The 27,283-nt window shown below is 45.4% G+C and overlaps 1 protein-coding gene and 1 non-coding gene across 2 annotated transcripts in view; one reads left to right on the top strand and one right to left on the bottom strand.

The window, feature by feature from the left end:
- Positions 1-27,283, top strand: part of SIPA1L2 (signal induced proliferation associated 1 like 2) — a 245,437-nt gene that overhangs the window by 70,733 nt on the left and 147,421 nt on the right. The gene's annotated exons all lie outside the window — the stretch shown is intronic.
- TRNAG-UCC (transfer RNA glycine (anticodon UCC)) lies at positions 7,616-7,688 on the bottom strand. Its single transcript has one exon. It is a non-coding gene; the product is annotated as a tRNA-Gly (tRNA).

Genomic DNA, 27,283 nt, shown 5'->3' on the forward strand with positions numbered 1-27,283 from the left:
GCCCTTGTAGAATCCCCTTTTTATAAATATATTGAGAGAAAGGAAGAAGAAAGCAAATGCCAAATTAAAATCGGAGATTAAGGAGAATTAAAATTTGGATTTTAGTTTTTTCATTTTCTCACGATCTTACCGGAGTTTTTGGAAGCTGCCTGTGGTGCCTTGATTTTTATTCTGTCCAGCAGTGGTTTCTGGAAGAGCAGCACTCATGACCTCTGGGTGGCCCATCCTTTGCAGGCTTCATCCCTGGTGCTCATGTAAGCAGATGGGTTAGGGGTCCCTGGAGAAAGAGTTCTTGACATGAGTACCCCTTTTTGCCTAACCTATTTTATGATCTAAGCCTGGCCACAATGCTTGCCCTTGAACAGGCCTCAGTGATTAAGGGAGGAGATGCAGAAACTAGGGAGGAGCAGTCAGAAAACAATCGTGTAGGACTTCCCTCTTGGTCCAGTGTTCAAGGATTTGCCTCACAATGCAGGGGACATGGGTTCCACTCCTGGTCCTGGAGGATCCCACATGCCGTGGAGCCACTCAGTGTGCCCAAACCACCGAGGCCGCCCGCTTAAGAGCCCGCGCTCGGCAACCAGAGAAGCCACCACGATGAGGAGCCCACTTGTCACAACCAGGGAAAGCCTGCACGCAGCAGTGCAGACCCAGCGCAGCCCAAAACAAATACAAAAAATTTTTTAAAAAGAAAAGAAACAGTCGTCCTCCCCGGGGCAGGGTCCTGGTTCCTTACACCTTTGAGTTCTGCAGAAACTAAGGCCCATCCAGTTGGAGGGTGGAATGCTGATGCTGACCCTTCAGACTTCAGTCAGTTAAAGCTTGGACTCTGTTGACTTTTGCCCCCAATTCTATGCTGAATTCTCCTCTACTCAAGCCCCTTCATGAACTTGCATGTACCCTTGGCTTAAAATTTCTCAAATTTTCTGTTCAGGGAGACACTGGTTTGGGAAGGATCCCAGTGTTCTCTTTACTTCTTGTGAGTAATTATAAATCCTTCCTTCTGCCATGCTTTGACTTGATTGTGTCTGTACCCACCAAGAGGTGAGCCCAGTTTGGGGATCACACTTACCCCCACCCTCTAGGTTTCTGTTGGCTTCCCCTCACCTTGACTGGCTTCCCTGGTGTCTCAGTGGTAGAGAATATGCCTGCTAATGCAGGAGACACGGGTTCAATCCCTGGGTTGGGAAGATCCCCTGGAGAAGGAAATGGCAACCCACTCCAGTATTCTTGCCTGGGAAATCCCATGGACAGAGGAGCCTGGCGGGCAATGGACCTGACTTGGCATAAAAACTTTGTTGTCTTAAGCAGTGGTTCTTAGCCTCATCAGAGAAGCTTTTAAAATTGTGAGGTATATAACACTGATACTTAAAAACTGAGTTGGAAACTAAATTTCTGCTATCTATATCTTTCAGAACTTCCCCAGGGGAAGACTGAGAACTCTGCTTTAGTGTAAGGGACTGTGAAAGCAGTACAAGCAATAATCGCTATGATGTGGTCCTCACTTTCCTATTTATGTGGGGGAAAAAAGATCTCCGAAAGGTGACAGGTGGTGCAGTGGTAAAGAATCTGCCTTCCAGCGTAGGAAATGCAGAGAGACACAGGTTGAATCACTGGGTCGGAAAGATGCCCTGGAGTAGGAAATGGCAACCCACCTCAGTATTCCTGCCTGGAAAATCCTATGAACAGAGGAACCTGCCTGGCTACAGTCCATGGGGTCACAGAGCCAGACACGACTGAGTGACTGCACACACGTAAAGGTGACAGTGAATATTAGAGAAATGGGGGCCTCAGCACCACCCCCCCACCACCACGAAAGGTGACAGTGAATATTAGAGAAATGGGGGCCTCAGCACCCCCCCCCACCACCATTTTCCTGTAAAGGCTGTTGGGCTAAATTGGCTTGCTGGGTGTTCAGCCGAGGTGGGGAACCCAGGGAGGGGGGCAGCCGCGGGGACTTGTACTGCCCCCGAGTGCATTTGGTGTTCTTTCCACCGCTTTGTCTATTGTTTGGAAGTTGAATGTGTAGAGGTGATTCCTCCGTGTGATCTGCTTGCTGAACTGTACTATTTTTAGGCACTAACCCACACAATAGCTTTATAAAAAGGCTATTGAACCTTTTGAGGCTGCTGGATTTTGTCTGACAAGGGCTGAGTTACAAGTAGGCTCTCCCGCCTCCCAGTTCAGGCATGTTGGATTTTTTTTTTTTGGTTTCTTCTTTAGAAAGCTGCTGAATAGCTTCAGAATACAGTGGTTTGGCAGCCTGACAGGTGAGGCCAGATGTCTGTGCAGTTCTCCTCCCTGCCCCTGCTCTCCAGACATAGAGTTTCATAGGTGTGTGTTGGGTTGCTAATTTTTATTTTGTCTCCTTTTCCTTTTAAAATGTGCTAAAATATGCATAGTTCATAGTGCTGGGGGGAAAAGTGAACTCATGAAGCATTTTCTTATTTTTGAGCCTCTGCCCTCCGTCTAAAAAGATGTGTTTTCCTCCGTCGAGGGGATCCCCTTGTCTGGGTCTGCTTAACAAGTGGGATTAAACAGCAAGCCAGTATGATGTTATTGTAAATTCGTTTTAAAAATGATAGTCAGACCTTACTGGTTCCTAATCCAGGCTCAGTCTATGCATCCATCCGTTAGGAGGCAGAAGCAAGAGTTACTAGTAGTTGTAGTGGAAAAACAATTGCTCGTTGTGAAATAATGTGATCCCCTTAATGTGTCCACATAATAGAGTGGATATTGTTTGTGATTCTCTTCTTCCTTTTCTCTATCTCTCTTCATTGAAGTCCTGTAATAGGCAGTGTATTAGAGTTGCCCCTAGATGGCTTTGACTTTTTAAAGTATGTGTCTTCATAAAGTTCACTCCCATACTCAGTTTCCACCAGGCGGTTAGCCAAGTGAAGATTCCCTTCCCTGGTGCTTGGTGATGGGTAGACTCCAGCTTATCTATGACAACATGCATGATTAATAGGGATGGTGTTAACTCCTTTGTGTCAGTGTTATAAATGTGTGATTCTCCTTGGCTCTTGAACTGTGCTGTTAGGATCCATGTCCTAGGTCCTGTCCATGTCCTATCCGTAGGGATATGCCTGGCCTGTCTTGATAAGGGGAACATTTTGGTTTTCCCCAGATACATGTGGGTCACTTCCCCTATTGCGTCTCATTAGTATTTCTCTAGGATCTGATACCCTTCAAACCGCCCTTGGGGGTTGTTGCCGATTTGGGCAGCTCATCCCTGTTGCTGCCATGGTTATTCTGTCAGAGTCTCTGGAGAAGTAGGAACACTGGGACCTCTGCAGGGGCTGACTTTCTGGCGCCCTTTCGCCTCCATCCCTGAAGGAGCCTGCCCGCCTGCTAAGTCACTTCAGTCATGTTGACTCTCTGCAACCCTGTGGACCATAGTCCACCAGGCTCCTTTGTCCATGGGATTCTTCAGGTGAGAATCCTGGGGTGGGTTGCCATGCCCTGCTCTAGGGGATATTCCTGAACCAGGGATTGAATCCATGACTCTTAGGTCTCCTGCATTGGCAGGCAAATTCTTTAGCACGAGTGCCACCTGGGAAGCCCCTGAAGGAGTCTAGTCATTTCCAAACCTGCTCACTACTTGAAGTCTTTTTTTGGTCTGTGACATGCAGGGTCTTAGTTCCTGACCAGGGATTGAACCCGTGTGTGCCCCCTGCAGTGGAAGTGCAGAGTCTTAACCCCTGGACCCTGGGGAAGTCCCATCTGACATCTGTTTTGAACTAGCCATTCCCAGGCCCCCTCCACACACTTCCCCATGTCCCTTTATCTCCTGACCCTGGATTCTGGTTGAGAAGGTTAAGATGGAGGCTCCTGTTGTAAATAGGATCCTTCTCCTGCAGTTGTCCGAGTGGAGCTTGCATGTTTGGGAATCGTCTTGTCATTCAGAGTGCCATTGTATAGTCGAGGCCTTCCAAACCCAGCATGATAAGGAACCTAGTCAGGGTCCCATCTAAGATGTGCCAGTCACGGGTGAGGACTGTCCTCTGTGTCTGTGTCATATTGTAAATACGGCAGAAATAACCAGCAGGATCACTGGGCCGTTTCTCCTGGATGCACGCAAATTGCCTTCCTGCTCATTTTCCATCTCTGACAGATGGGGCCGTGGGATGACTATGTGATCTCTGTATTCAGCCAACCTAGGGCCAAACTCAAAGGTAACCAGTGTAAGATCCAGCTTGGATTCCTTGTACAATGAGAGACTTACTGTTAAGCGTATCACTTTGTCATTGTTGTGGTCTCATGTTTGTGTTGAGTGGGGATTTCGGTTACTTTGCATGCTGATGGGTTCATTTGCTAAGTCGTGTCCAACTCTTTGCGATTCCCGTGGACTACAGCACACCAGGCTTCCCTGTCCTTCACCATCTCTCAGAGGTCGTTAGCAAGTTTTATACAACAAAGCAGGATCATAACAGGGGCCCTTCGGAGTCCAGCCAGTCAAGGCCTAAATGTAGTCCTTATTCTGATGACATAGTGACAGACCAGTGCATATTTAGAAATTCACTTAAAGTAAGCAAAGCTCACTTCTTGAAATTTATGTGAAATTTCTATTTCCTTTACCCTGATAGACTATGATGTGGAGTTGGGAAGACAGTCTAGGAGGACAAGGTGGTCATTTATGTTATTAAAAGGTGAAAGAAAGGTCCAGGAACTTGTATTTGCCTGACTTGACCTTGGTAACAAGGAGATTGCGATGTAGCTCCTAGAGACTTGGTCCATATAGGAAATGTCTGTATCAGCTGACTCCTTATACGTGTGAGCAAACGTGTAAGACTCACAAGGTATTTTTTATTTTATTTTCGCTGCACTGGGTCTTCATTGTGGTGGGCTTCTTTCGTTGTGGAACAGGGGTTCCGGAGTGCACAGGCTGTCTAGTTGTGGCTCAGGCTCAGTAATTGTGGTGCGTGGGCTTGGTTGCTCCACTGCATGTAGGATCTTAGTTCTTTGACTGGGGATTGAACCTGTGGCTCCTGCAGTGGATGTGCAGAGTCTTAAATGCTGGGCCACCAGGAATGTCCCAGGGTTGTACTTCCTACCAGGCTTGTGCATTTGGCTGTGGAATGCAAAGCACTCTGCACCTATTGCATCTGGCTGAGCTGAGTTTATCTCATTATTTACCTGTATCTGGAACATCCCTTTTGTATGAAGATGTTGAGGAAAAGTTTATCAAATGAGATGCTGGTGCCCAGTGATGGTGCTCTGCATAATGAAGTACTTTTCCTCACTGGGCTGATTTCTGTGTCACCTTTTCATCCCCTGTGGGCTGGCAGGAGGGAAGCTGGGCTCTGACTCCTTGTGGGGCTTGGACAGCTGATGTTGCAGATGTCCAGAAACTTGTGTGAATTCAGGTACTCCCCTACTTTGCATACTGGAGATCACCAACATCCCTCTCCTCTCGCCTCCCCTCTCCAGCCCCTGCCCCCCACTGGTAGGATGAGGACTCTAGAGTGTGAAATTAACACATCAAGGGAATTTATATCATGGTAGCCTTGGGCTGGGTTTTGCAAATTAAATTTTTTGCAGACATTAGCCTCAGCTCAGCCCCAGCCACTATTAATTTCATACTGGGGAAGCCAAACTTGTTTCAGTGACGTTTCTACCCTGAGAGGTGAAGAATCTGGTTTACATTAGGATGGTGAGTCTTGCTGAGTAGATTGTTGTCTCTTTTGTAAAAACTACTGTTCACCGAGAGAGTGATTACCCTCAGTAAAACTCCTATGACACGGTGTGGCACTTTGAGGAGAACATGCGTAAGTATCCAGAATGGTGCGTCAGCCAGCCAAAGTGCCAGCCAACTCTTTCAGAAGACTCTTGTGGGTAATATTCATTATTTGGCATTCAGGAAAAAGAAAAACAATTTTCCCAGCACACTCTCAGACCCAGTTTTTTCATTATCTCTGAGACCCATAATCACATTAACCGTGTTCACTAAGCTGAGTATGCACCAGAGATGCCCGATTAGTAATTTACAAAAATAAATATAACCAGCATGGGATCCTGAACACTGACCTCTTCTCGGTCCCCATGTTCACTGCCTCCAGGTAGGCAGAGGTCAGAAGGTTGCTGGGCACCTTTGCAGTGGGAAAAGGGGAGAGGGGTGAATTGAAGGATTGCTGGATCCTGTAGTAACAATTAAGAGGAGATACCCTGCCAAGTGGGCTTCCCTGGTGTCTCAGATGGTAAAGAATCTGCCTGCATGTAGGAGACCTATGTTTGATCTCTGGGTCGGAAAGACCCCCTGGAGAAGGGAATGGCAACCCACTCCAGTATTCTTGCCTGGAGAATCCCATGGACAGAAGAGTCTGGTGGGATACAGTCCATGGGGTCGCAAAGAGTCAGACACCACTGAGCACCTAACCCTTTCCACCCTGGTTAGGGGTCCTTTGCCCATGGATGCTTGAATTTGCTATAGGTTTCTTCTTTCGCCATACCTCCATTCCCTGACCAAAATGCTTTCTTTAATTATATTTTGACATTATTTAGACCTTTAACGGAGAAGGCAATGGCACCCCATTCTAGTACTCTTGCCTGGAAAATCACATGGACGGAGGAGCCTGGTAGGCTGCAGTCCATGGGGTGCTAAGAGTCGGACATGGCTGAGCGACTTCACTTTCACTTTTCACTTTCATGCATTGGAGAAGGAGATGGCAACCCACTCCAGTGTTCTTGCCTGGAGAATCCCAGGGACGAGGGAGCCTGGTGGGCTGCCGTCTGTGGGGTCGCATAGAGTCGGACACGACTGAAGCGACTTAGCAGCAGCAGCAGACCTTTAACAGTTAAATTTTACAGGCCTCAAGGCTTCTTGTTCTTTTAAATTTGAATCTTGGTGGTGGTGGTGGGGTGATGGATCCCCTTGCTTCTCATGTCCCTGGGGAAGGTTCTCTGTTCCAGATGAAAGCCCATGACCGCCAGTTTCCAGGTAGGGTTCTGTTTGAACAACATTGTTACGACGTGCCACTTTTTCCAGTAGGGCTGTGTCTTTGTTTTGGCTTACTCTCTATACCAACATTGCTTCATTGATGTGGATGGAACAGTTTATATAAAACCATTCTGCCTGAACGTTTTAAATGTGGGATTTATCTGTCATCTGGTCACGTGGCACTTGGTCTCATGCTGGTACAGGGTGTTGGGCATGGTGACACTTGCTAGCTCTGGGCTGCCTGGCATTGTTTCATTTAGCTGACAGTTTTTTGTTTGTTGGTTGGTTTTTGTTTTGCATTTTCACTGTGCCAGGTACCTTGTTAGGCACAGTGAGAGAATATGAAATTGAATAACTTTCTCTGCTTTTTGGATTCTTAGTCTAGCAGGAGGACAGACAACATGTAAATAAATAAGTAATGATATTGGGTAGTGTTTGCCAGGATACAAAGCGGGTGAGAGCCATGGTCCCAGAGGTGGTAAGAACACAGGTGGAGAGAAACTGTTCTTGCCGAATTTAGGGAAGTCTGTAGTGCCTAGGGTTTGGGATAACCAGGGCTCAGTGGTAGCAAATGGAAATTCTTTTTTAAAAAAAATATTTATACTTATTTATTTACTTGGCTGTGCCAGGCCTTAGTTGCAGCATGCGAGATCTTTAGTTGTGGCACGTGGGATCTAGTTCCCTGACCAGGGATCGAACTTGGGCCCCCTGCATTGGACGTGCAGAGTCCTAACCACTGGACCACCAGGGAAATCCCTGGGATTGGAACTTCTGGTTGAAGTCATGTCTTGTAGGGTCTAGCATCCTGTGGGGTTAGGAGAGTCAATGGCATGCATATTGAAGAAACACACAGGAAGAATTTTATAGACCCTAGACTAAAATTAAACACCTACCCCTGGAGTATAGTATGTTGCTTCCACAGCTGAAAACCTGACTAAACTCTCTGAGTCCCGTATCTCACATTTAACAGGGATGTTGATAACCACGTCATTGGACGTCCTACCCTAAGTTGAATGCCTCAAGTGGAGCCTGGCCCGAAGCTGGCATTCAGTGTGCTGTGTCCTCCTGTCCATCTGTAAGCCTCCTGAGTCTGTTCAGTGCACTTTTCCACCAGCACCTCTGGTGGACTTGACAGGCACTGACCTTGCCAGCCTCTCACCTCCTTCTGCCCTTTTTCTTTATTTAGCGGTCATCTTTAGTATTTGTTCATCTTTTGCTGATGGAGCACAGGTGAAAATTTACGTTTGTTGGATGTAGGATTTTCTCTCCATTCTTGTCTGTGGTCCCAGAATGGTCATAAGTGTCTCTCTTGTATCTCTCTTGGCTATTCTCATTTCCTCCATTCTGTACTCTTTGAAATTTGGTATCTGGATCTAAACAATGGAAATGAAGTGGACTTTAAAAAAAAATTATTTGTTAATTTTATTTGGAGGATAATCACTTTGCAATACTGTGGTGGTTTTTGCCATAACATCCGTATGAATTGGCCATGAGGTACATATGTGTCCCCTCCATCCTGAATCCTTCTCCCCTGAAATGAACTTTTAAAAAGAAGCGTACTTTGAGTTTTTTGGGTAGATCATCTTATTTGTTGCTTTGCAGACCAGAGTCTGAGCCTCGTGTTCATTAGCTCGGAGCCTCTCAGTCTTCTTCTATTTTTAAAACACTGTTTGTAGAAGAGACGGTAAAATGTTTTACAAAGCAGAAGTTCAAGATTCTCAAGTGTGATTGAAAATAGCTCCTGGTGACACATCCTTTCTCTGGACTTTATCTTGTTCTGTCTCTGAATTATACGCTTACCTGTCCAGTTTTTCCATATCTGCATGAAGTTTGTGTCCCATTTATAGCTGCCTCCTCAGTGGCAGGGGTCATATTCCTGTTAGGGTCTGCAGCACATTTACAGAATTTATTTTCACCGGGTGCCGTTAAAACTGCACTGTGGCCCTACCTATCACTGAAGGGAGGGAAGGGAAGTTTTGGATTTCAGTCTTTCTTTTAAACAGTAAGCCGAGGAACTTCCTAGTGGTCCAGTGATGCAGACTCCACACTGCCTTTGCAGAGGGCCTGGGTTCGATTGCTGGTTGGGGGAACTAAAGATCCCACATGCCGTGGGGATGGCCAAAAAAGTAAAACTAAATTAAAAAACAAAAGTGAGTGATGTTCACCAATTGGATATCTCTGCTTGAGCAGCAGTGGCAGCCACACCACCTCCAAAAAGCCCTGCGGCCCCGACACTGACATGGGGCCGACACTGAAATCGATTTGGAGGAGTTAGGCGGGTCTACCAGCATAAGCCTTGATGACAGAGACTGGGTTTGGTTGAGTTCAGTTCATTCTTTTGTTGGTACAGTGGTAAAGAATCCGCCTGCCGGGGCAGGAGATGCAGGAGATGTGAGTTTGATCCCTGGTTTGGGAAAATCCTCTGGAGAGGAAATGGCAGCCCATTCCAGTATTCTTACCTGAAAAAATGCCATGGACAGAGAAGTCTGGCAGGCTGCAGTCCACGGGGTCACAAAGAGTTGGACACGACCGAGTGACTGAGCACACACACATTCCTTTGTTAGTTTCTAGAACAGGCAAAGTTATCAGCTTTAATCACAGTCTGCGCACGAAACATCGTTGAACAGCGCAGCGGACCCTGAATTCCTGAGGCCAGCACTTCAGACTGAGCGCTCGTGCTATCTTTGGTTGGAATGTCGTGTCTCAGAAATCCCATGTTAGCTCCTCAGGGACTCTCACCATGTGGAGGCGATCCTTGACCTGTTGACAGTCCTCTGCTCTTACTTGGGCTAGTCTCTGCTTCAGAATGCTGTTCAAGGACATCGTTGCCAGGGAAGCAGGTTTTCAATTAATACCCTTGTGATGGATGAACACACCCCCCCGCCCCCACCCCAACTCTTCTACAATGGAGAATTCACAGAATGGCTTCATTTAGAAATGGTTTTTGGTGTTTTCTAGGACTGAGACTGTGGTTCAAAATCTCTCCTGCTGTTCCGTCCTTTTCATCCATTCATTTATTTGGAATTCCCAAAGACCCAGTGGGCTAGTTGATGCTTTTTGAATCTGCTGATTTTCTGTGAGGCTGATGTCATGGTCTAGAGCTTTACCCTTACATATGCTAATTATTAGATTACATTGGCAGTTGGGGGGCTTTGTTGGAGGGCCTTGAAAAAGGTGGATTATATGTGGCTGTCTTCTCTGTCTTGGAGATATTTCCGTGAGAGCCTGTGTATGGCAGAGCAGCGGTGGGATCTTCGGACTGTGGCATGTGGTTAGAGCCAGTCTTTAGGACGTGGGCTGAGTGGGGGTCTCTGTGCTCACCCTCATTGGGGTGTTAAGTTTGGAGAGTGTTCTGTGGCTTCTCTAGCCCCAGGTTAGCGCCAGGTTAGGGTTAGGGTCAGGGTCACTGTGAGTCAGGTTACCTCCAGACTTGCCTCCAGGAATGCCTGCTTTCCAGATCTGGCCTACACACTGTAGGGGTGTGTTTTTCAGTCTAAACACTTTCCTGTTTAACTCTGTCTTGGGGCTACCACAACCACAAGACAACACAACACATTTCTCTGGACAGTTTCCTTTGTTCAGTGCAAGTGTTGCCTGTTTCCCTAGTCCTAATGAGCACATGCTCTGTGATTTAGAGCCTTGAGTAGAGTTTGTGTTATATCTGACTTGCAAGTAAAAGCCTCGGCCAGAATTGACTAATGAGTATACATCCATTCGTTTTGTTTTGGGCCACACCTCGGGGCATGTGGGGTCTTAGATCCTCCATCAGTGACTGAACCCTCACCCACTGCATTGGAAGCCCAGAGTCTTAATCACTGGACTGCCAGGGAAGTCCCTGTGCATCCGTTTGTAAATGCAGTTTCTGGTTTAACCTGTGTGCTTTTCTTTCATAGGCACTTATTATAAGGATACAAGTCAAATCCTTAATAGGGAGAGAAAAGAGGAGTTTTGGTTTTGTTAATTACAGACACTCGCGGACGGTTCGCAGCCTCGCTCACATAGACACTCATTGTTGGAAATTATTTCCCCATTGTTAGTTTAATAAAAATAAGTGAAACTTTTTTAGTCTGTTAGTTAAAATTAAACCAATGAACCCTGTGGAATTCCTGGGAACAGTGTCCAGCTCTCTGTGACAGCTGCGGGGCCAGGGTGCACCTCAAACACGCCTGGCTGCAGATCCCGTTTCTAGAAAGAAAAACATCCCTTCGTGTGCCATAGTGTCAAAATATGTCTGCGTTACATAAATGGCACACTCCTTGAAATAAGGAATCGTTTCATTCTTCCGTAGACTAGCCTTCTTGCAAAAGCAAACTGCAGGGAACTCGAAACAGTATCCTGAGAAAGAATAAAGGAAACGGATTTGAGGTAAGCTTTGTGGCAAGGGTTTTCCTATTGAAGTCTTCCTTATTTGAGAGGTTGGATTAAGGTAAATTTGTTAAAAATAGAACTTTGTAAATATTCTATTTCATAATCCCTTCTTTTAGCAAAACTCCTTCCTGTGACTTTTCCTATGTGAGCCAGTCTCTCACTGGAACATATTTGTCTTGTTACTGAAGTTCCAAAGCAATCTTGCCACTGATGTGCTTTATTTCACTTAAGAGATTTCTCCTTTTCTGACTTTCTCTGATAACTGCATTTAAATAATTTTTGCATTTGTTAACATCTGTCACCCAGAAGTACAGACTGATAATCAAGATAGAAATTTAAAATCGAATGTATCCATTTTGATCCTCAATAGTTACTCTGTTGGGGAAAAAAAATAAAAACAAAAACAAACCCATATTCTCTAGAGAAGAAATTGAAAGCAGTGTTGTGGGAAGATTCCTTTGTTCATTTGCCTGCTTGAGTGGATTTTAAGTTTCCTTAAGTCAGAGCTTTTGGTTTATGTATCTTTCACTGCTTGCCATGGGGCCTTGCCCATTAGTAAATGCTTAATGAATGCCTGATTCAGGAATGAAGAGGTTAGTGGAAGTTTGGCTTTGTTGATGCCTTATCTGTTCTTAATCAGAAAATTTTTATTGCGGTCACTCATTGATGGCTCCAGCTCCATAGTCAATGGAAATGTTACGTGTATGCTAGGAATTCAGAGTCTGGTAACAGAGAGAGGAGATATTCACAAAGGTCAAATTTTAAAATGAGTTTTATAGTTGAAGAGGATTTAAACGTATATATTCTCTAATATTCAAGAAAATTAGAGATACCAAGGGGCCATTTCATGCAAAGATGGGCATAATAAAGGAAAGAAATGGTATGGACCTAACAGAAGCAGAAGATATTAAGACGAGGTGTCAATAATACACAGAAGAACTAAACAAAAAAGATCTTCATGACCCAGATAATCACAATGGTGTGATCACTCACCTAGAGCCAGACATCTTGGAATGGGAAGTCAAGTGGGCCTTAGGAAGCATCACTATGAACAAAGCTAGTGGAGGTGATGGAATACCAGTTGAGCTATTTCAGATCCTAAAAGATGATGCTGTGAAAGTGCTTCACTCGATATGCTAGCAAATTTGGAAGACTCAGCAGTGGCCACAGGACTGGAAAAGGTCAGTTTTCATTCCAATCCCAAAGAAAGCAATGCCAAAGAATGCTCAAACTGCTGCACAATTGCACTCATCTCACATGCTAGCAAAGTGATGCTCAAAATTCTCTAAGCCAGGCTTCAACAGTACGTGAACTGTGAACTTCCAGATGTTGAAGCTGGATTTAGAAAAGGCAAAGGAACCAGAGATCAAATTGCCAACATCCTCTGGATCATCAAAAAAGCAAGAGAGTTCCAGAAAAAACACCTACTTCTGCTTTATTGACTAAGATCACAACAAACTGTGGAAAGTTCTCCCAGAGATGAGAACACCAGACTATCTGACCTGCCTCTGAGAAATCTGTAGGCAGGTCAAGAAGCAACAGAACTGTACATGGAACAACAAACTGGTTCCAAATCAGGAAAGGAGTACGCCAAGACTGTATATTGTCACCATGCTTATTTAACTTATATGCAGAGTACATCATGCGAAATGCTGGGCTGGATGAAGCACAAGCTTGAATCAAGATTGCCAGGAGAAATGTCAATAACCTCAGATATGCAGATGACACCACCCTTATGACAGAAAGTGAAGAAGAACTAAAGAGCCTCTTGATGAAAGTGAAAGAGGAGAGTGAAAAATTTGGCTTAAAACCCAACATTCAGAAAACTAAGATCATGGCATCTGGTCCCATCACTTCATGGCAAATCAATGGGGAAACAATGGAAACAGTGAGAGACTTTATTTTGGGGGCTCCAAAATCACTGTAGATGGTGACTGCAGCCATGAAATTAAAAGACGCTTGCTCCTTCGAAGAAAATCTGTGACCAACCTAGATAGCATATTTAAAAGCAGAGACATTACTTTGCCAACAAAGGTTCATCTAATCAAAGCTATGGTTTCTCCAGTAGTCAAGTATAGATGTGAGAGTTGGACTGTAAAGAAAACTGAGCACTGAAGAATTGATGCTTTTAACTGTGATGTTGGAGAAGACTCTTGAGAGTCCCTTGGACTGCAAGGAGATCCAATCAGTCATCCTAAAGGAAATCAGTCCTGAATCTTCATTGGAAGGACTGATGCTGAAGCTGAAACTCCAATACTTTAGCCACCTGATGCAAAGAACTGACTCATTGGAAAAGACCCTGATGCTGGGAAAGATTGAAGGTGGGAGGAGAAGGGGATGAGAAAGGATGAGATGGTTGGATGGCATCACCAACTCAATGGACATGAGTCTGAGTAAGCTCCGGGAGTTGGTGATGCACATGGAAGCCTGCCGTGCTGCAGTCCAGGGGTTCGCAAAGAGTCAGACTTGACTGAGCGGCTGAACTGAACTGATAAGTATGTATATTATATACATTTGTAAGGGGAGGAAATGGCTTACCAGGTGGTGCTAGTGGTAAAGAGCCCACTTGCTCATGCAGAAGACTTAAGAGACATGATTTGATCCCTGGGTCTGAAAGATTCCCTGGAGAAGGGCATGACAACCCACTCCAGTATTTTTGCCTGGAGAATCCCAAGGACATAAGAGCCTGGCAGGCTGCAGTCTGTGAAGTCGCAGAGTCCGACTCAACTGAAGTGACTTAGCATGTATGTGTGCATGCTTGCAAGAAGAGGAAAACACCTGGTAATTGCCAAAGAGGGGAAGACTGTAAATATAGTAACCAGTAGGGCCCTGCCTGTGCCACTGTCTGGGTGGCCCCGGGCAGTGCGGCCACCTCCCATATGGAGCTGGGCCTGGGGTGAGGCCTTGTGCTCTTGTGTCGCCTGGAGCGTGTCACTTCCAGGAATTCACTTTCGATTTCATTGGTCCTGCCTCTTCCCCTCTCCTTTGTCCTGTTTTCTTCCCCTGACACCATTTCCTGAGGTAACCCTCAGAATTTATGCATTCTTTTATACAGCAAATGCTTATGAAGTCAGTGAGAGCCACCCTGTCTTGGTTTCAGCTTTGTTCCTCAAGAGTCAAGAGAAACGTGATGTTATTTATAGGCATGCTGTTACTGATACTGATGAAAGCTTTTTTTTTTTTTTTTTTAATGTGGACCATTTTTAAAGTCTATTGAATTTGTTACAGTTTTGCTTCCGTTTTATGTTTTGGTTTTTTGGCCGCCAGGCATGTGGTACCTTAGCTCCCTGAACAGGGATCTAACCTATACCCCCTGTGCTGGAAGGTGAAGTCTTAACTACTGGACCACCAGGGAAGACCTTGAAAGCTATCTTTTAATCACTGATTCCTCTTTGTCAGGCACAGGGCTAAATACTGTTTATAATCAGAACCCTTCTCTGACTTGAAAACCTGGGGTTTCAAGATAAAGTTACAATTCCTTGACTTTGCGCTTAATGCTCAGTGCTTCTGCTAAATAGTCTTTCTAGCCATAGCTTTTACTGTTCGCTTAAACATGGATTGATTGCTCTGGCCAGACCTGTTTATGCATCACCCTCTGTGAGGCTTTGCCCAGCCTGGAGAGCGCGGCCCTTCTTCTCTCTTTGAAGATAGAGTAGAACCATTATTTGAGGCACCCTCGCATCTCCCCTGTGCCCTGGGCCCTGAGCCTCTTTCCTCTCACAGCTCGTGTGTGAGGACTGCCCACCTCTCCAGTCTGGCACAGGGCCTGGTCTCCACCACTCACTCAGGTGCCTGCTGCTCGGCCCCCTTGGTTTGAGGTATGCCCCCAGTGCCTCGTGGGGCAGTCAGCACACAACAGCCATGCTCAGTGTCCCTCTAGTCTTTGGATATTAAAGTTCTGAGCGACCCTCAATTGTGTAGTGTTTTAGACCTCACCTTTTCATCTTGTAGGTGGAGAAAAATTTGTTCTGGGTCATTTAAAAAGCAGAACATATTCAAGGGGAGAATGAGAGAAGAAATCAACTTAATTGTTTCTTTGGAGGGCCAAACACAGGCATCATATTATCTCATTGAATCTTCTTGCCTGTCATACTACATCTTTTATTATTCCTTTATGAATGGGGAGGCTGGCTCAAAGATTCAGGGTAGTTTCTCCAAGGCCACCCAGATAATAGGTGGAGGGAAGAGGATTCCCCTTCCTTTCAGGATGCTTGTTCTCTGAAGTCCTTGCAGTTTCCACTGTCTTTGCCTGTCTCTCAGTTTTGTGCTTTTGTTTAGCTGTTCCTCATCTACACCCGCTACTGTAAGCTGGAGCCTGATAAATTGGTTTAACACCATCTCTTCCATGTTGCCCTTTTCCCCCAATTTCCTTTTCCTTCCTATTTCCATATTCTTGAATTTTTTCCCCTGAAATATATATATACATATTATTATTATTATTATTATTATTATTATTATTATTTTGGCTGTACTGGGTCTTTGTTGCAGTGTGCAGGCTTTTCTCCAGTTGAGGCACACGGAGTTCTCGTGTTACAGCACAGGGGCTTCCCAGTGTGGTGTGCAGGCTTCTCTACTCGTGGACCGTGGGCTCTAGAGCATGCAGGCTTTGTTGTACCATGGCATGTGGGAGGGATCTTGTTTCCCTGACTGGGGATTGAGTCTGAGTTCCCTGCATTAGAAAAGTGAAGTAAAATGTAAAAGTGTTAGTCGCTCAGTGGTGCCTGGCTGTTTCAACCCCATGGACTGTAGCCCGCCAGGCTCCTCTGTCCTTGAAATTCTCCAGGCAAGAATACTGGAACGGGTAGCTGTCCATCTTTCCAGGGTATCTTCCTGAACCAGGGATTGAACCCTGGTCTCCTGCTTTGCAGGCAGATTCTTTACCATCTGAGCCACCAGGGAAGCCCTCCCTGCATTGGAAGGCAGACTCCTAACCACTGGACCCTCAAGGAAGTCCCATCCATGTTTTTTAATATTGTAAAGGACGTTTTGAATACAAGCCCTTTTGTTTGTTGTCGTTTGTCTGTTTTAACCCATGTACCTCTTGAGTTTTCTTGCCTGGATCACTTGCCCAGGTGGCAAAGAGTTTGCCCAGCAGTGCGTCCTGTTATCTGCATTACAGAGATGACAGGGGTGTTGGATTCCTTGAGATGAGACCGGCAGAGCTGTGACGGCAACTGATTTTGCTTGTAGCGGCAGCAACAATGACCGCAATTATTAATGCTCAGAAAGGCAGAGTCAGCTGTTTTGCTAAAATGTTTTTGTGCTTTGTGTAATACTGGTGAACTGCTTTTCTGCTTGAAGATACTGCTGCTTGTTGGGATTATTTCTTGTCTAAATGAAGGTGCTGCACAGACTCTTGTGACTGGCGATCCTGTTTGCCTGAGTGAAAGCTACCCTTGCCATTTCTCTATTAGTTTGAAAATACAGAGGATAAAAATAACAAAAGAAAAGAAAGAAAAGGCATAGTAATTAAGACTGACTTGTGGTAGATGGCGGGGTAGGAGTGTTCATATTTAAAATACTGAGAAAGGTAAATATTTGACTTGATATAATGTGACCATACATTCTTCACTAGATTGTGATTATTTAAACCTTCTGTTGAGCTCTTAGACAGATGGTCTTTTGAGTAATGAACAGGCTTTTGAATACAGCAAGATGCCATTTGGTAAACTGATGAAGTGGCATTATTAATATTTTATGCAACAAAAAACCCAATGTGAGAGTAGGTAGCTGCAGATTAGAAAACCCCAAACTCCATCTTATACATAGCTAAGAGTTTTCTGGCATTTCAACAGCTATTCTGTTTTTGTGAAGGAATGAAAAAAAGACTCATTGTCACAGTTACCGTTATCCAACTGTGTTTACTAAGAGTCTGTGTGTGGCTGGGCTTTGCAGTGACCCAGTCTGCCTTCCTCCTTGCAGGTTATTATGATAAGACAACAGGATGTAGTGAGTTAGGGACATAGGGAAACAAAATTAAAATGATCAAGAAGAACAACAATACTGAAGAACAACAAGAACAATCAAGAACAACAAAATAATTATTTTCGTACATTTCAAGCTGAACATGTAAGCTTGATCTTTAGCTTTTAAAAAAAAAAAAAGGCTTAGTTTTTCTTCCCACGTTTGTGCCCAAGCCCCTTCCCTTTATCCCCTAGAATTTTAGACACATGCAGGACCTCAGTGTTTTGTAATCATTAGGAAAAAGTGTCCTGTTTGAGTTTCCCAGATAATAGAAGCTCTCATCAAATACCATGTGCATCTTAATCACTTGGCATAGTTTTTTAAATGAACATTGTCATGTTTATATAATTTACAAATACATTAGAAATTGACGTGGATCCCTTTACTCAGATATCTGGGCTCTCAAGGGCATCTGCTTTATTTTTTAGAAATAGTTTTATTTTGACTGTGCTGGGTCTTTGTTTCAGCCCACAGGCTCTCTAGTTGTGGCACATGGGCTTCGTTGCCCCGTGGCACGTGGGGTCTTAGTTCCCTGACCAGGGATTGAATCCTCATCACCTATATTGGAAGGTGAATTCTCAACCATCGGACCACCAGGGAAGTCCTCGGCATCATCTCTCCATTGTTGTGTAGGTAGAGAATCCACTGCTTCCTTGAGAAGGATTTAAAAAGGCCAAGTCCTATCTTAGTATCATTATGAGAAGTTTTCACCTCGTAGGAAACCTGGAAGGGTCTCCGGGCCTTCCTGGTCAAGAAACTATGAGGTTCTCAGAGACCTGCCCACACTCGGGTGCCTTCTGTGATTCCTTATAAACTGCATTGGGCACATGGCTAGCAGAGTGTTCTGTTCCTCTGCTGACGCTTAAGGTGCAGTTCCAGGGTTAAACACTGTGCCCAAACTAAACATTTTCATACTGTCCAGGCTTATCTTCCAAAAATAGTGTATTGCTTTACCATGCTTCTGCCCAAGTAAAGAACCAAAAGCACTAAGTGTTAGCTGCCAAGATGTTAGATGAGGCTCCTCTTCTCTCCCCATGTCAGCTTACTTGCAATCCCGAGCAAATGCTGTAAAATGAGGCAAGTAAGAGCTTAATCCAGTAGTGCAGCAAAACTGATTAAAGCACACTTCCATTCACGTTGGACCAACCTGGATCCCAGGAGATCCAGCCCCTGCATGGACTCTGCCCCCTTTCCTGCCTCTGCACACTCCACTGCAGCCGACGCCCTTGCTTATTTAGCACCTGGCCCAGGTGTCGTGAGCGGCCCCACGAGGACCTGGCTGGGTTGCAGTCCAGACCAGTTCAGGGAGCTGGAATCCCGTGGGACAGTGCGTTCCTGTCATCACCAGACCAGACAGAGGCCTGTCTGCGTCCCTCGCCCCGCTGCCCCTGTGGGGCTTAGCTACACCTGCCCTGCGCTAGATGCAGAGTGAATGTTTGCATAAATAATACATGGATAAAGTATGTCAGTTGAGCTGATCACTCTTGGGGGTTATGAAACAATGTTTTGTCCTCCATAAGTCTTAATATCGTAGAAAGGCAAATGCCAAACAATACAGCTATTCCGGCTTTCGTCCTGATTATGAGTTGAGGAAAGCATACACAGGGTAGGAAGCAAATGGAGGTGGTGAGTGGGGTTGTTTGTTGTGTCTCTGAGAATATTTCCCGGGGAGGTGGGGGTGGCTCTTCAGCTGTGTTTGCTTATTCTACCAAACCCCAATCTTGTGAGCCTGCTGACAGGGCAGCTGCAGAAGGAAACCATCCAGTTTTCGAATCTGTGGTTTACAGACTCTGTGAGCACCCTTGTGATTCAGGCTCTACTTCCAGTGTATGCATGATTATTAATAGCAATATTCATACTAATATTTATTTTCCTTTGCTCGAGTAATTGCTCTGTAGAAAAGCTTGTCTGTAAAACATGTATTGCGTAATTACTTCTCTAGAAAATTGGCTTCTTACTTACTCTTGGGAGGATTGAAAAGAAGAGGAATCACATTTGGGGACCACCAGTCAAGTGTCAGGACTTCCAGGTGGCACTAAAGAACCTGCCTGCCGGTGCAGGGGACGTAGGAGGTGTGGGTTTGATCCCTGGGTTGGGAAGATGCCCTGGAGGAGGGTATGGCTAGCTACTCCGACATTCTTGCCTGGAAAATCTCGGGACAGAGGAACCTGGCAGGCTACAGTGGGTCACAAAGAGTCGGACACGACTAAGCGAGTAACAACACACAGTTTGTGTCAGGCCCAGTGCAGGCCATTCTGTGTGGCCTTTGCACAGCACAGATGTTAAACCAGCCACCAGCAGAGTAGTTTGTGCCTTCATCTGATTGACAATCAGCCACAGCCCTGCAGGCAAGAGATCTCGGCCAGATCTGTAGCATTTGGGAGAAAACTGCATGAAGACTGAGGAATTTGAAAATGAAATGTGGACTGTTGGTTCATCACTTATCAACAGGAATTGTTTCAATAAACACTGTAGAAGGCCTCCAAGAAAATCTTGGTAATAATGTGGTTCAGATGATGGAGGTGCTGACACTCTTAGATTGATCTTTTTCATGGATTTTACTTTTCATCACTCTGCTCTGTCCACCCTCACCAAAGTGATCCTCAGAACACATTTTGAAAACGAGGTTCTAGACACACATGACTAGAAAGAGACCTGTGATTCTGTCCCTTGCAGTGACTGATGGTCATGCACTGACCCCTCATCCAGAAAGGCCTTGTGTCTGACAGGGGCTGTGTTCCCACACTGGGGTCACCTGATGACTCAGAGAAGCTAGCTTCTTGCTAATGTAGATACTAATCTTCTGTTGTTATTTATTCCAGCGGTGGATCCTGCATACAAAAATCTGTTTTCTTTTAGGCGAGGCAAGGCAAGGTTTGGGGCAAGAGTTTGTTTTATTTATTACTTATTTATTTAGCATTTTATTTATTTGGAGAGATGTACTCCCATGGTCCCAAAGCACATTTGGTGAGATGTTTTTCTCTCACTTCCCTTCCTTGCAGCATCTGGTGCCGTCAGCCTCTCACCCGTCCTTCCAGAGATATGTCACGCACATTCATGCAGATACTAATATTCTTTATGTCTAGTCCTAAAATGGTAGCCTGTGAACAGTACCTTGCATCTCTGTTTCTTAAATTCCTTAGCTATATATAGAAGTTAAGTTGATTTGGAAAAAGGCATTTGTTGATTTCTGTTTAAATAGTTCTGGAAGTCCAGGTGAGAGAGTGACTGCTCTCTTGGCAGTATACCTGGCACTCCTGGGGGTGAGACAGACCTGGTGCCTGATGTGGCAACAAACCCTCAAGTCCAGGAAACATTTCTTGACTAACCAGCATTCTTACTCTCTCCTTGCCCATTTCCTCAGACACTGTATGATTCATTGGCACACTGACAGAAAGTTCCAGACCATTCTTCCCTCTTGCCCCTGCTCCTTGCCCCGGAGAACACACCTCACCCAGTGTGTGCTTGCCAGTGCTGACTCCCCACTCATCTCTGACCATGCTAGCCTTATGCGGTCTGTTGGCCCAAACTTACCATGTAACTTTTTATGGTCCTTTATCGTCACTTGACTCATCAAAGTTAGACTGTGAGTTTGAGGACAGACACCCCAGCTTACGCATTTTAGAGTTGGGTGATTTGGGGGTAAGTGGTAGTTTATCAGTAAACCTGTGCTGGAATCTAGAATCCTGTCTCTGAGTCCCTATAGAAGACTGTTCCTGAATATTTCTTGGGTCCCTGTGTGACGTCTCCAGCCCCCAGCTTCCATGACCCCTTCGCCTCCAGCACACGCCTCCCTCTCCTGAGGTGCCCTGGTGGCTTCCTCTTTCTGGTCCCTCATCTCTGGCCTCTTTCTGCCTCCTGTGCTTCACTCAGCCACGTGTTCATTCATTTGTTCAGCAGATAGCACATACCTTGTGGTGGTCAGTTTAATATGTTGCCCTGGCTAGACTGTGATGCCTGGTTATCCAGTCAAGGGTGCTGGCCCAGTGCTGCTGAGTAGGTATTCTGTAGACGTGACCCACTTCTAAGGTCTTAACTAAAAGAGACTTTAAGTAAAGAAGGTGATCTGGGCGGGCCCCATCCCACAGGTTCCAAAGCTTTCGGAGCCAACCCAAGGCTTTCTGGAGGAAGAATGCATTCTGTGTGTGGACTGCAGTCTCCGCTTGGCTCTTGCCTCCAGTTTCGAGCCCATCCTTGGAATTCACACTTGCCAGGACCCAACCCCCCCCACCCCCACCAGTTGTGTAAACCAGCTCCTCCCCTTCCCTGTATGTGTCTGCACAGACACTGCTCATTTTTCTTTCCCTGGTGGAACCCTGACTGATCTGCTGCTGGAGGCCTCCTTCAAGGAAATATCCAGTCCTCCTGTTTTCCTAAGAGTCAGTCTGCATGGATTCACCATTGCCTGTGAAAGCACACAGCACAGACGTGAGATACAGCCCTGGGCCATATGGCTTCTTTTTAAAGGATTTTGTTTGTTTGTTTTGGCTGCACCACAAGGCGTGTGAACTCTTAAACTCCAGTTCCCCAAGCAGGGGTCGAACCTGTGCTCCCTACGTCGGAAGGCAGACTCGTACCACTTGACTGTCACTGAAGTCCAGTCCTCTCTCTTGAGAGCCCTGGTCCTGTCGGTGGCAGCCAGCCCCCAGCCCTGGCCACGGCTCTGCTGCTCTGTCCTGCCTCAGGGCTGTCACCCGCTCCTGCCGCCCAGAAGGCACATCCTTTGCCTCCTGCTCATCCTCTGTGTGAAGGAGGTTTCACTGCTCTGAGCATCTGTCCTGACCAGCCCCATCTCTGTTTTCTTGTGGCAGTTTTCTTCCTGATGCTTCCTTAGTGCCGTGCAATACCCACAGCAATATTGTAGAACTCTTTGCCTGCCTCTCCCTTTCCTGGACTGCATACTGTTTTGTGGAGCTGAGTTTTGTCTTCCAGAATGCCCACTGCCTGGCATAGTCCCTGGCACAGACTGAGTGGAGTGACTTGTGGTCATTAGAGTGTCATGCTTGGGGCTTTCCGTTACCCCACGAGGAGCAGGTTGAAGTGTGTTGGGTCACACCTGGTCATACGTGGCACCTTCCTGAGAGCCAGGCGTGGGGCTGTGCGGGGCCACGTGACCAGTCCTGTCACTGACTGCTGGTTGGGCAGCCTCTGCCTTCCACATCTCTCACCAGACAAAGCAGCAGGTTCATAAAGTCACTGACTCTAACCAAGGAGGAGTGGGCCATGAAACTCTTTTGTTAAAGTAGATGAGAAGTGATAAGTCGATGAGGGAGGAAATCTCAGAGTGACCTTTTAGACTTTCTCTCTTCTCAGGGCAGTGGGAAAGGAAAGTCTTGTATCAAGAGTTGAGATACTTTTTGAGATGAGAGGGACATCTTCACAGGCAAAAGTGAGATCATGTTGTGGATCAGCTGGCGGCAGGGAGCCTGGGAGCCGCACCCTGCACTTTTCTGGTCTTCAGGAGCATGGGACTACTCCATGCTCCTTGTCTGAATCCCTCCAGCTTCTGTGAGCCCTGGGATTTAGACCTGGCTCTGGGTCTGCTGGCAGATCAGAAGGATTTTTTCATTTTTGTGATCTGAGAGTTCCTAACCGACCTGCAGTTGGCCACATAAGGACAGCGTGGCTGCTGGTCTTCCTCTATCAGTGATACCAGAAAAAGGAGGGAAGACTGGAAGTCCCACTCAGCCTGTAAATAGTTTATGTTCTGAAACATTATCCGACACTTTGGCATCATAACTTTAGCTCTTAAAGGAAGCCAACAATCACTTATTAAAAGAAGTAATATGGCTGTTGATTGACATGGAAAGAAGTCATGGAGATACTAATTGAAAAGAGAACACTATTGTGTCTATAGTGTTTATATAATACTGCATCTGCAGTGTGGTGAGATTCTATTATTGTTACATTGTGAACATGTAAATCATTATTAGAAAACTAGAAGGACATCTTCATAATAGTTTTTCCTTTTTCTGGACAGTTTAAATTTTTTTAGAAATAATTCTCGTGCTTTATCAGAGTCAAAAGGAATTATGACTTCTCAATTTTGGGGGGAGGGAAGCAAGCGGTTAGAAGAAAATGGACAAAAATAAAAAGCCACAGCTTCTGTAAGGGTGGTGATCTTATGTATGATTACTGATTTTTCTGTCTGTTCCCATTTTTTTTTTTTTAAGGTAAGCAGATTACTCATGAAAAACCAAAGTCAACTGGGATTCTCCTAGGGTACCTAGCTCCCACCTGAGCCTGTTACATATCTGAGCTTTAATTTAAACTTCTGAATCACATGCCAAAATTAAATGAGCAATGTGTATGAGAAGTGAGAAGTTGGAAATCAGTTACACTGTTTGAGGCCCCAGATTCTCAGTGTTCCCCTGCAGGGAGCTTTGTACCAGTGCGTGCTTCCTGAATCCCTGGGTTGCCTGCTCAATATCCCTGGGCTTAACAATTGCTCCAGCCTTCTTGTGATTGTAATACATGCTTGCAAGTGGAACTACCGTGGTTTTTTTTTTTCCTTTTTTAAGATTTATGTATTTAATTTTTTGCTGTGGTGGATTTCTGTCGCTGTGCAGGCCTTCTCTAGTTGTGATAAGCATGGCTACTCTGGTTGTGGTGCGCAGGGTTCTCGTTGTGGTGGCTTCTCTGGTTGCAGAGCACAGGCTCGAGGCACACTGGCTTCAGGAGCTGGGGCTGACAGGCTCCAGAGCGTGGGCTCAGGAGTGGTGGCTCACAGGTGTAGTTGCTCCACGGCATATGAGATCTTCCTGGACCAGGGATTGAACCGGTGCAAAGTTGATTCTTAACCATTGGACCACCAGGGAAGCCTGGAACTACCTTGTTGTAAAGTAGAGTTTGAAAAGGAGCACACAGCCTTGTTGCTGGGCCTCGCCTGTGTACAGATGTGTGAGTGCTGATAATTCCTTTAAAAAGAGTGCACATGCTTACCCAGAGTGCAGAGGGGTCCATGCTCACATGCAAGGAGTGCGTACACTACAGCCTGAGAGAAAGGGGGCCTGTTTTAGGAACTTTTTTTGATTGAGATAAGAGCCTGAGAATATTCCAGGCACTGGGGTGCTTTTGTCTCTTTTCCTTTAGGAAGACTTGGTACCATTGCTGTGGTTGTTATTAGGCGCCTTTTGATAGTGAAATAGGCTGACTCAGCAGGTGGTGATGTTTGCGCTGTTGTTATGATTCCCACCATCATACTTCTTAACTGCATTGACCAAGCTTGTTTTATGTATGTCAGGGTAGATATTATTTTGGAAAGGTTAAGGTCGTTATTGTCATTTAAGCACTTTTATATTTAGAAAATAAATCATGTAAAACATTAAATCATGTAAAACATTCCCTGTGTCCCAAGATGTCCCAATACGTGGAAACAGTTCAATGCCTTTTCCATGTAGATGAGGATAAAAATATAATTTTTATAGCAGAAAGAAGGAAGATTTGTGATGGGGGCTGGGTTTACATAAATAAATGCATATGCTTTTCTGTATCCCTCTACGTGGATGGTGGTGGTTTAGTTGCTAAGTCATGTCTGACTTTTGTGACCCCATGGATTGTAGCCCACCAGGCGCCTCTCTCCATGGGATTTCCCAGGCAAGAATTCTGAAGTGGGTAGCCATTCCCTTGTCCAGGGGATCTTCCTCACCCAGGGATTGAACCCAGGTCTCCTGCATTGCAGGTGGTCTCTTTACTTACTGAGCCACCAGGGAAGCCTATGAGGTGAAGTGAAGTGAAGTCGCTTAGTCATGTCCAACTCTTTGCGACCCCATGGACTGTAGCCTATAAGGCTCTTCTGTCCATGGAATTTTCCAGGCAAGAGTACTAGAGTGGGTTGCCATTTCCTCCTCCAGGGGATCTTTCCGACCCAGCGATTGAACCCGGGTCTCCCACGTTGCAGGCAGACACTTTACCGTCTGAGCCACCAGGGAAGCCCTATGGCCATATGTAAAACATTTGTTAGGAAAATATTAATGGCAAAGTTAGAAATTCCAATCTTCTGAAGCTTCAATTTTTTTATATCATGATAAAAAATATCTTTCAGGAAATCATTCAAGTTATGCTTATTTATATATGGTACATTTTTCTCTTGTTAATTGGATAGACCTCAGATGAAAACGGAAGAGGGCTGCTGTGGCTTTGCCGTGGTCTCTCGAATCTGGTCACCCAGCAGCCGACTGTGGGCCAGCCTTCGGACACAGTGGTGGTCGGCCGGTGCTGGACAGAGATCCTGGGAAGGGCTGCTGCAAGCCAAGCAAGCGTCCTGGAGGAGCACACGTTTATGAAATGTACTTAAAATAGCTTCTTGCAGATTCTTGGAAAACATAGCTGTTTTGCTGTCACCAAGGGAATTAGTAGGTGGCAAAGCCTGATTTTTGTCATGTGCAAATGCCAGTGTGTACAAACAAGTCTGTTCTGTTCTCAGCCCTGGGCAGTTTGCGTAGACTTTGGGAGGACTACTTGTGAGTAGGAGAAAGGGGCAGTTCTGGGGGGCCTTCAGTGGCTTCCTGGATATGAGGTGACTATGCCCAGACCACCAGACACTGGCTTGATCATTTCCTAGTCGTGTGATCTTAGCTACTTTTTTGCTTTTTATCTATTTCTTCCTTTGTACACATGATGTTAATTCTTTCTGCATTAGATTGCTGTGTGAATTAAATGAGACACCTTGATAGGACTTACCATAGATGGGAGGTAACTGTGTCTTTTTCCCCATCCCTCTGTGCAGTTTGGCTTAAGTTCCTTTGACTGATACTCTGGCTTCTTGGATAGCCAGGAATGCTGTAGGTTGGGGTTGGGTTGTTGGGGATACCGATAGCCATGCTGAGAAATTTGTGTTCCATCTGTGGCAAAGGGAAACAACCAGAGGTTTTAATAAGTTGTGAAGGACTGTGGTGATCAGACATGTGCTTCATGAAGGTTATTCTGGTCCTGTGTTTATTATCAGAGGTTGATGCATTTTAGAACTTTATGACAAAATAATTCTGAACTTCTTTAAAGGTGAACTTCTTTATAGAAGAACTTTTTATAAGAGAACTTCTTTAAAGGTGCACTTTGCTTCCAGTCATCATATGATTGGACCTACTAGAGATGAATAATTTTTAGTGGATGAAATGCCCACACTTTCAAGCATGTTCAGTTCAGTTCAGTTGCTCAGTCGTGTCCGACTCTTTGCGACTCCATGAATCGCAGAACGCCAGGCTGCTCTGTTCATCACCAACTCCCGGAGTTCACTCAAACTCATGTCCATTGAGTCGGTAATGCCATCCAGCCATCTCATCCTCTGTTATCCCCTTCTCCTCCTGCCTCCAATCCCTCCCAGCATCAGGGCCTTTTCCAATGAGTCAACTCTTCGCATGAGGTGGCCAAAGTATTGGAGTTTCAGCTTTAGCATCATTCCTTCCAATGAACTCCAAGGACTGATCTCCTTTAGAATGGACTGGTTGGATCTCCTTGCAGTCCAAGGGACTCTCAAGAGTCTTCTCCAACACCACAGTTCAAAAGCATCAATTCTTCGGCACTCAGCTTTCTTCACAGTCCAACTCTCACATCCATACATGACTACTGGAAAAACCATAGCCTTGACTAGACAGACCAAGCATGACATAGGTTTAAATTTGAATTAGTTAACTGCAGGATCTGTATTTACATTGTGTATCTTTGAAATGATCTGATTGCAGCTTAACTCGCTATCAAATGAAATTTACCCTTTTTAAGCAGTAGAAAAGTAAAAGTGTTAGTTGCTCAGTCATATTCTATTCTTCGCGACGCCATGGACTATAGCCCACCAGACTCCTCTGTCCATGGAATTCTCCAGGCAGGACCACTGGAGTGGATAGCCATTCCCTTCTCCAGGGGATCTTCCCAACCCAGGAAGTGAACCCAGGTCTCCTGCATTTCAGGCAGATTCTTTACAGTCTGAGCCACTTTCCCAGGATGATGTAAGTAAGTGGTAGCAGTGCTATTTATATTTATCATAATAGCTTTAAATTATCACATCTTTGTTTTTTTTTT

Source organism: Bos mutus, chromosome 28, assembly GCF_027580195.1.
Source record: "Bos mutus isolate GX-2022 chromosome 28, NWIPB_WYAK_1.1, whole genome shotgun sequence".
NCBI classification, from domain to species: Eukaryota; Metazoa; Chordata; class Mammalia; order Artiodactyla; family Bovidae; genus Bos; species Bos mutus.